General features: G+C 34.1%; 1 pseudogene; it reads right to left on the reverse strand.

Moving 5' to 3' along the window:
- Positions 1–9,498: 9,498 nt before the first annotated feature.
- LOC100970627 (mesoderm-specific transcript homolog protein-like) lies at positions 9,499–10,435 on the reverse strand (annotated as a pseudogene).
- Positions 10,436–11,240: the final 805 nt, after the last annotated feature.

Raw genomic sequence — 11,240 nt, forward strand, 5'->3', positions numbered from 1 at the left:
AAACAAAACCAGACTGTAAAGAACAAAACAAATCCATAATCCCTCAATATTCAGTCATTGTTGCACATCCACATTGTTGCACACCCACAAGCATCAAGAACATTCAGAGAAATAATATTTCACCAAATAGAAAAAGTAAGCTACCAGAGACCTTGAGGTGATGGAAATGTGTTATCTCTTAGACATAAAATTCCAAAAATCTGTATTAAGGAGGCTCAATGGACTTCAAGAAAACACAAAGAATCAATTCAGACATTTAACAGATAATTTTGTTTAAAAAAAGAGATTAATATGATAAAAAAAATCAAACAGAAATCCTAGATCTGAAAAGTACAATGAACTAAATGAAAAAAATGTAATAGAGAGTCTGAACAGCAGAATTATTAAACATTGAATAAAATTAGAAAGCTCAAAGACAAGACATTTATAAATACACAGTCAGAGGAGAAGAAAGAAAAAAGAATGAAAAGGAGCACTAACAGCTTATGTGGTATATGAGACAACATTTTAAAGAAAATTTTTGGGTTATTGGAGCTCAGGAGGGAGTTCAAAAAGGCAAAGGAGTAGAAATCTTATTAGAAGAAATAATAACCGAAAACTTTTCAAGCCTCAAGAAAAATATGAATATCTAGAAGCAGGCTGGATGAAAGTCACCAATAAGATTCAACCCAAATTAGAATAACCTAATACGTATTATAATTATACTCTAAAAAGCCAAATAAATAGAGAGGATCCTAGTAACAGCAAGAGAAAATAAGCAAATAACATATAAGGGAGTTTCAATATACCTAGAAACAGACATCTCTGGAGCAACCTTACAGGACAAAAAGGAGTGTGATGATATATTGAGAGTGTTAAAGGAAAAAAAAATCTGCCAACAAATAATACTGTAACTAAAAAAGCTATCTTTCACAAATAAGGAAGAAATATGACTTTCCCAAACAAAAACAAGCTGAGGGAGTTCATTGCTACTAGACCTGTAATGCAAGAAATTCTAAAGGGATTTCTTCAAACTGAAAGAAAGGATGCTAACATGTAACAAGAACATATCTGAATGTATAAAATTTACTGGTAAAAGTAAGCATACAGACAAAGTATAGTTACTTTAATACTTACTCTAATACTGTAATCACAGTATTTATACTGATTATACCTTTGGTATGAAGACTAAAAGACAAACCTATTAAAATAATTATAACTACATTAATTTGTTAATAGGCACTATACAAAGATGTAAAGTGTGATATCAATAAATCAAAATGTTGGAGAAAACAAAGTTATAATGTTTGTTTTATTTGCAATCACAGTTAAGTTGTCAGTTTAAAACAACTTATTATAGCTCTAAGAGGTTTTTATGTAACTCTCATGGTAACCACAAAGAAAAAACCTATAACAGGTACACTAAAATAAAAATCAATGAATCAAAGCATACTACCAAACAAAACCACTTAACTACAAAGGAAGACAATGAGAGTGGAAAAAAGAAAGAAAATATCTACAAATCAATTAGAAAACAGACATCAAAATACAGAAGTAAGTCCTTACCTATTAATAATTACCTTCACTGAATAGCTTGAATTCTCCATTAAAAGATATAGAATGGCTGAAAAGAACATTGGAAACTGTGCAAATATATAAAATTTAAACAACATGCTGCTGAATGACCAATGGATCAATGAAACAAAAAGGAAATTCGAAATATTTCTGGAGACAAATGAAAATGAAAACACAACATATGAGTTATAGCAAAATCAGTTATAAGAGGGAAGTGTATAGAAAAAACACCTTCATCAAAAAGTAGAAAGATCTCAATTAAACAGTCTGTTGTTGCACCCCAGGGAATGAGAAAAACAACAACAAATGACTCAAAATTTGTGGAAGAAAAAGTGGTAATAAATGCTAGATCAGAAATAAATAAAATAGTGACTAAAAACAAAACAAAAAATCAATGAAGGGTTTGCTTTTGGAAAAGATAAACAAAATTAACAAACCTTTAGCTGGACGAACTAAGGAAAAAGAGAGATGACTAAATAAATAAAATCCGAGATTAGATAAAGGAGACATCAAAACTGATACCAGATCAATACAACATATCATCATAGAGTGTTAGGAACAACTTTATATCAACAAATTGAATGAATACATTCCTGGACATATACAACATACTAAGACTGGATCATGAGAAAACAAAAAACATGAATAGGGTAATGACAAGTAATGAGATTGAATTTCCAATGAAAGTCTCCCTTAAAAGAAAAGCCCAGGACCTGATGACTTCACTGCTGAATTCTACCAAACATTTAAAGAGGAACTAATAGCAGTTCTTCTCAAAGTATTTGAAAAAACTGATGTGGAGGAAATTATTCCATATTTACTTTAGGAGGCTAGAATTACCCTGATATCAAAACCAGACAAGAAAAAATATATAGAAAAAAAAAAAAACACCTAGCAGGCCACTCTTCCAGAAGCACATAGATGCAAATATCTTGAACCAAAATACTAGCAAACTGAATTCAAGAGAACTTCAAAAGGATCATTCACCATAATCAAGTACCATTTGCGACAGGAATGCAAGGATGGTTTAACATACTCAAATCAATAAACATGTATACATCACATTCAAGGAAAGAAAGAAAGAAAGAAAGAAAAAGAAAGAAGGAAAATAAGGAGGATGAAAGACAAAAAACATATGATCATCTAAATAGATGCAGAAAAAGCATTTGATAAAATCCAACATTGTTTCATTAAAAGGAAAACCTAAAGAAACTAGGCATAGAATAAAAATATTTCAACACAATAAAGGCCATTTATGACATACCCACAGCTAACACCATACTGACTGGAGAAAATTGAAAGTATTTTTTTTTCTAAAACCTGGAAAAGACAAGAATACTAACTTTCACTATTCAATGTAGCACAGGAAGTTGTAGCCCTAGCAATTAGGCAAGAGAAAAAAATAAAGTGTATCCAAATGGGAATAAAGGAAGTCAAATTGTCTTTGTTTCTATATATGTAATATCATATATAGAAAACTCTAAAGATGCTGTGAAAAAATTGTTAGAACTAATAAAAAATTTCAATAAAATCAAAGGTTACAAAGTCAACATGCCAACATCAGTAGCATTTCTATATGCCAACAGCAAACTATCTGAAAATGAAATCATGAAAACAACCTCTTTTACAATAGATACATAAAAATAAAATATATGGGAATAAACTTAACCAAAGAGAGGAAAGATCTCTAAAATTAAAACTCTAAAACATTGATAAAAAAATGAAGTTGACACTCATCAGTGGAAGGTTCATGGACAGAAATGAAATGTTCATGGATTGAAAGAATTAATATTGTTAAAATGTACAAACTACCCAAAGCAATCTACAGATTAAATGCAATCCCTATCAAAATAGCAATGACATTCTTCATGGAATTTTGTTTTTAAATCCTAAAATTTTTGTAGAATCACAAAAGTCCCTGAACAGCCAAAGTAAGCTTGAGCAAACAGAACAAAGCTGAAGGTATTACATTACCTAACTTTAAAACATATCACAGAGTAATGGTAACCAAAACAACATGAAACTGGCATAATAACATAACTGTAGACTAATGAAACAGAATACAGAAACCAAAAATAAATCTATACATGTATAGAAAATTATCAACAAAGGAACCAAAAACACACATTAGGAAAAGGACAGTCTCTTCAATACACAGTGCTGGAGAAACTGGATTTCCACATATCTTTCCCAATTACAAAAATCGATTAAAAATGTATGAAAGACTTAAATGTAAGACTTGAAACTTTGAAATTCCTAAAAGAAAACATAGGAGAAACTCTTCATGATGTTGGACTGGGCAGAGTGTTTGAATAAAACATCAAAAGTACAGTCAATGAAAGCAAAATTAGACATGTAGAATTATATAAAACTAAAAAGCCACTGAACAGCAAAGGAAATCATCAAGACTGAAGAGACAACCTACAGAATGGGAGAAAATATTCATAAACTATGTATCTGACTAGTGGTTAATATTCAGAATATAAAGAAACTCAAATCAATAGCAAAACAACAAATAATCCAGTTTAAAATTGGGGAAGAATGTGAATAAACATTTTGGAAAAAAAAAGTACAAGTAGCCAACAGGTGTCTAAAAAAAATGCTTACCATCACTAATCATCAGGGAAGTGCAAATCAAATTCACAATGAAGTATCACCTCACCCAAGTTAGAATAGTTGCTATAAAAAAGAAAAAAAAGTAACAAAACTTGGGGAGGATGTGGAGAAAGGAGAACTTTTATACACTGTTGGTGAGAATGTAAATTAGTATATCCACTATGAAACTCAGCATGAAGGTTCCACAAAATTTAAAAATAGAAGTACCAAATGACCCAAAAATCCCACTTCTGGCTGTATATTCAAAAGTAATGATATCAGTATGTCAAAAAGAATCTGCACTTCCATGTTTATTGCAGCATTATTCACAATAGCCAAGACATGGACTAAACATATGTGTCCATCGATGAATGAATGAATAAAATAAATGTGATATATATATATATACACACACAATGGAATTGTATTTAGCCTTAAAAAATAAAGCCCTATGACTTGCAACAACATGGATGAAACCAGAGGACATATAAAGTTAAGTACAGCACAGAAGACAGATACCACATTATTACACTCATATGTGGAATCTCAAAAAACCTGATCTCATAGAAGTGAACAGTAGAAAAGCGGTTCCCCAAGGCTGAGGAGAGTATTCAGGGAAGGATATAAGGAGAGGTTGGTCAAAGGGTAGAAAGTCATAGTTAGACAGTAGGAATAAGTTCTGGTATTCTCTTGAAAAGTAGAGTGACTAGTCAACAACAGTGTATTGTATACTTCAAAATAGCTAGAAGAGATAATTTTGAATGTTCTCATTGCAAACAAATGAGAAGTGTTTGAGGTGATAAATATGCTAATTATAATGATTTAATCATTACACAAAGCATATAGTTATCTAAATATTACACTGTATCCCAGAAATCTATATAATTATTATGTACCAATTAAAAACAAAATAAAATTAATAATTCACTTAAGGTGTGCAATGACCAACAAGTAAGATACGATGTACTTTCTATCTATAGAAGTTCTGATTCTGCACTTCTCAATTTCCATATTACAATCTATCTTCCCAGGTACTCCTGCTAACTGGGTAAGTTTAATCATTTAAGATAATTTAACAGTTTATGTATCTCATTCTCAATTGATAAAATGGAAAAATGGCTTTGATGAACTTGATTAATGTGAATCTGTTCTCAAAACATGGTCTATTGTTAGAATGTTAATACATGCAGAGAGAGGGAAAAAAATGAGACAGAAAAGCTGAGAACCATATACTGGGGACATCTAGCTTACTAAGGTTTTTCTTCTGCATGAGGTCCTAGAAGAAGTCTTGTCAAACTGTCTTTGATCACAAACTTTTCACATAGTATTGAAAGATATTCCTTCAGTATGAAGCACGTTTGAAACATTACAGGTACAAGATGTGAAATCCAGACTAGAAGTGCTACTGGAGGTCACAATGGGAGACATTGCCTTTGGAGAGTAGGCTGTGAATTAGTGTGGCTTATTCCAAGTCAGATGACCAATGAGTGGGACCTGAAGTACTGATCAATCATTTTGAAAGGCCCCATTTTTGCTTTATTGTTCCTGGTGACATTTTGCCTTAACTACACAATGGAGACTTCAGGAGGAAGCTGCTTTCACTACTTTCTTTTTTTTAATTACCATGAGGGTTAGAACATTTTTGTCCAATTACCACTTCTTTTTGCCACCTGAGCACAGTCAGCAGTCAGCATAAAAAAGTGATAATGGGAAGTTAATGTCTAACCAGGTCACATTTCGCTTCAAAGGAACAAAACACATACAAAATGCATGTTTTTTTCTGACCTTGGCTTTCATTTCTCTCTAACACCTGACGTAGAATTTAGCAGACATTGATATCAGCCATAGCAGAAGATAAAGCAGTGACAAATATAAGGATATAACTAGAAAAGGCCCTATGTTGGACTAAGAGTTTTGGATTCTAATACTTCATTAGTTAATCTCTCTCTCCCTCTGAGTGATTATGCATGGCCTGTCTCATTCTCACTGTCAGAAAAAGTCTATTTTATTTGATAAGTGAAATTATTTAAAGATAAAGGGGTGATTTGAAACTATTATAAGGCAGGGTGTGGTGACTCATGCTTGTAATCCCAGCACTTTGGGAAGCTCAGGCGGGTGAATCACCTGAGGTCGGGAGTTCAAGACCACCCTGACCAACATGGAGAAACCCTATCTCTACTAAAAAAAAAAAAAAAAAAAAAAAAAAAAAATTAGCCTGGTGTGGTGGTGCAAGCCTGTAATCCCAGCAGCTCAGGAGACTGAGGCAGGAGAATCGCTTGAACCTGGGAGGCAGAGGTTGCAGTGAGCTGAGATTGCACCATTGCACTCCAGCCTGGGCAACAAACAAGAGCAAAAATCCGTCTCAAAAAAAGAAAGAAAGAAAGAAAGAAGGAAGGAAGGAAGGAAGGAAGGGAGGAAGGAAGGGAAGAAAGAAGGAAGGAAACTATTATGAAAGCATAATTAGGATGTTTTACATTGCTGTTGTAATTCCAGGCAACAATGAGATCAACACAGAAGGAAATTAATAGGCCATTTTTATAACTCCTAGACTGGAATAACTACTTTATGTATATCATGGAATAGAATACTCACAAAAATACTTCAAAGCAAATATTGGCTCCATTTTGCAGATGTGAAAAATAGAGGTCCTGAAAGTTGGATTAGCTTGCCTAACATAACTTAGCTACTAAGTGAGGCATCAGGATTTGAAGCTAGACATGCTTCTGCACTAGATCACAACTTCATTGTCAGCTTTTCTAAATACCAAAATGACTGAGGAACAAAGAATAGTTTTTAAACATTATATGAACAAAAGAATGACCAGAGATGATCACTTATACTAAAAAATGTTGTTAGATATTACGCAGTGAAAATGTTCCTTTACCAAGTAATTTTCAGAAATCCTGAGTTAAAGAAGTAAATCAAAAATTTTTTTTGCTATAGGATTTCTTGTAGCTTTTAATATAAATGGTATATTTCTGAGACTGTACAAAGGATGTGGCATTTTTCAACATTTTTGAGTATGAAGCTTCTTATAAAATTAACTTTCTATTGAATATCCATTGGAAAATACATATACAGGAGGAAAATTTATATCAAATAATCTTTGGTACTTGTACTGAATGAGGGTAATCTGCATTAATTTCAGAAATCTAGAAACATTACAGCCCTAGGGATTGGATCTGAGGATAACAGAATAGAATAAATATTGAAAAATCTATATACTATTAACAGACTTCTGAACTGCCTCTTTTTTCTAGATTTTTGAGACAGAGTCATGAATCTGATGCTGTCTTTAGAGACATCACAATCTAATTCAATGATTTGCAATTAAGACGATCAAAGTATGTCGAAATCACCTCCACAGTCTCTTCCAAACTCCACATTCTATTATTTATGAAGTGCCAAACTCTTTATATGTATTAACTCATTTCATTCTGCAGTAACTCCATGAGGAAGGTACTTACATTGTCTCTTTTTCACAAATGAGGAAAGGAAATTCATTTGACCAACATTCTATAATTTTAATGTGGGGGTACCAGAATTTAAACTCAAGTCTATAACTTTGCATTTGAACATTAGATCAGGAACATTTAAGTATTCATAGTAATGGGGATTTCTGGTGGTAGGTAAATAGTAGAAATAATTAGCTCCAATTCAAACATTCTGTCTCAGATTGTATATGAGAGATATCTTGGAAATGACACTTCTACAAAGTACTCGAGGAGATTCTGATACTGATGGCTCACAAAATACATGTGATGTTCCTTATTGTATTCCTTAAGCAAAAACCATAATTTGATTCTGTAACATAATTTAACTTTTAAAATTTTTAAATAAACAGCTACTTAAGCTTTACAATCAGAAACACTTAAGCAGCCCTACTGTTTTTAAGATGATATCATAATGACAAAGATCTAACTGTTCATGTCCTTTTATCTATTAATTATCAGTAAAGAGCCCTGAATTGTGACTTACATAATAGTTAAAAGACCACTAAGAAGTTGTGTCACTTTCAGCAAGTCACCTATCCTGTCTGAGATTCCTTTTTCTGATCAAATAAAGAGCCAATAATTCAGTTTTTTGCCACAGTTCATTTTTATTAATAGAAAATAAACACTTATTCCAAAGTTGTTATGCTTGAAGTTGCTAATTTAAATAAAACAAATTTTAAATAATCACTTAATAATCCTGCTTTGAAAGGCAATGAAATGTGGATTAAAAAAAGTAGTATTCAGCACCATTTGCTCATAGATCTTTCAGAATTTGTTCTTAAAGTTTCTGGAACTTTCCTGCCTATAAAGTACAGGAATTACTGAGTTACATTGGAAAGCCTCCCTGGGACAGGCACTGGGGAGGTAAGCAGCCATCACAAAGGAATCAGTGTACATTCAGCATGGTGACTTCACTACAAAACAATCCCTTCCCCTCTATGGTAGCTCAAGAGAGACATGCTCCTAAGCCCTGAGGTGTGAGGAGTCTCAGACTGTTATTTGCTGTTAGAATTGCTCTTCTTAGCTAATAACAGTAAATCTCTGGCACAGATGCTATTGGTCCTTAATGTCCTGTGATTTTAGGAAATTCTGTAAATAGTTTGGGTTTAGGTCTATTTATTCAGAAATCAAACATGTTTAATTAGGTTCACTAATCTGGCAGAGTAAGGGTACACTGGTTTAATATCCTAATAAAATATATATAATGTGTAGGTAAATCACAGTCTTAAATCACACATAGAATACTATATTATTTAAACCAATATCTATTTTAACAAAATGTTTATAATTAAAAACAGCTGATGAAACTAAATCCAAAGGTATGACAAAGGGAACTCAGCTCTGTTGCTTAAAGAACTTTTAAAAAGCATGTGCCCATAAAGCCATTCAAGGACAGGGAAGGAGGTGCCCTTCTCTTCATTGTTACTGTAGAATTCCTGTTGGGGCTGGGCCAGAAATGAACAGTTCCAAATACTTCAGAGAAGTCCAAAATCTTAAAAAGTCTTTTATGCAAAAAAATGTCTTTCTACATCAGTGAATAGTAATGCTCATCAGAATTTCCTAATAACACAAAAACAAAGCCCAGTCCATACATTGATAAGATATCAAAGTAATGGGAAGTGGACTATTATGTCAACCTTAGTCAGAGTTTCTGCTGGCTTCTTCCTATATACTGTTCACCGATTTGAGTAAAGTGGATTTGTGAGAGAATAGTGTTTGAAGGCCAGGATCTCTTTTGGGCATTTCTTCCTAAGTGGAATACACAACAGATAAGGGAGTAGGGGAGGTAATACAGGGAAGTTACTCTTTCCAGCTCAGAAGGAGTTGATGAAGCCGAAAGAAGCCCATGGATCCTCTAGCTGTAGATCGTGGCTAATGTGGACCACAGCAGCATTTTCCTGTACAGCTCCAAAAACCCTGGATAGGGGTTCACAGGATCCAATGGCCCATAGATAAAATGAATGGGGATAGTTACAGAGGCAAGAGCTCCCACCCAGTGCCTTCTAAACTTCTTCCTCCGATTGATGTACTGTAACAGACTGTCAATGACTAAGTTCCCATCATTGTTGCGGATCCCTGCCCACATGTCCCATAGCTCAGTCTCAGAGTGCCGAGTATACGGCCCACAGACTGGGATGAGACTTCGAGAGAATACAAAGAAGTTCATCAGCTGCATGAGGACGGGTGACAGCACACGTCCATCTTTGAGTGGCTTCTAGAGGAGTGGATGGTGAGTCTCAGGAAAGATACCTCCATTTGACAGACAGAGACTCTTTATGGTAAGCCAACCAGACAGATTCTGCTTGTGCCTGTAGAGAAGTTCCTGAGCAACGGTATCTCCATAGTCATAAGACTAAAGGTTGATCCTGCGGTTCTGGAGCCCCAGATGCCCCAAAGCGCTTTCACGATGCTGGCCTGCTCAAATATGGAATAGTGATGTGGTCTCTGTTTGTCACTGAAGCCAAAGCCTAAGAAATCAAGGGCAATCACTCGATAAGACCTCAAGGTCAGACTTCCCAAATCTTGTACCAATCGTAGCTGGATGTTGGAAAGCCGTGTAAAAGCACAACTATCTCCGGACTTCCAACCACACCCACGATGTCTTGGTAGAAGATACGCAGTCCCTTGTAAGTGAAAAACTTTACTGAAGACTTCTATGAGTGAAGGGTGGGGGACAGCTGAAGAGTTGGGATGTGCAGGTACGCAGCAAGCAGGGTCACGGCCAACAGCCCCCCCTGGACCCCCCACTACCTCACCCTGATTTGGGTAAGACCTGGGCTACAGGACCCCATGTTTGGGAGAAACAGGTTGTGCAATAATTCCATTTTAAAAATTGTTTTCTATCAAGTGTTTTCTTAGTTTTGTCTTATGCGCTTTATTTGTGTCTGACCTAATTCATACTCTTCTTGTAACAAAAACAGGTGATACGACTCTTTTCTTATTTTATAGTGAATAGAACTGATATGTAGAACCATAAGTGGTTTGGCAAGATGACAGGCAATAAGTAGCTAAGCTGCGATTCACAATCAGATATTTAAGCTATAACACCTCTTTTCTGAAAATTATGATAAAGATTTTACTTATTCAAGAAATTAATGACCCTTTTAGTTGTATAATTCTTCTATATTCAAGGTGTTAAGAATACTGTCTTAAAGCTATGAGAGTTCATATAACTTCTGACAACTGACTCATATATTTGCAGGACGTTTTAGATGGAGAAAATCTGGCTCAGAGTTGCATAGAAAATCCGAAATAAATTTTGCTTTGCATTTCATACACTTTGACAATTATAATTGGTAGAAATAATAATGAGGCAAATGGTATTCTTCAGCTTGACTTGTTAAATACCTATTTCCTGCCTGTAACCTTAGCAAAGAGAAAGTCCTACAGAAGGGCTTTGTTGTTATAATATTAGACTTCTCTAATTTCCCTTTGACCTCTTTGAATCAGGCTTCTTATCTGGGAATTTGACCAAAACTGTTCATCTCAGTATTTTTGATCTGCTCTAGGTACAGGAAAAGTGCCAAATTTTCAAGTTCATTATTTTAGCTCTTTTAAATTGTTGCTGATACCAAGGCAAAGGAGATTATATTTAAA

This window comes from Pan paniscus, chromosome 3 (assembly GCF_029289425.2).
Source record: "Pan paniscus chromosome 3, NHGRI_mPanPan1-v2.0_pri, whole genome shotgun sequence".
In the NCBI taxonomy this organism is placed as follows: Eukaryota; Metazoa; Chordata; class Mammalia; order Primates; family Hominidae; genus Pan; species Pan paniscus.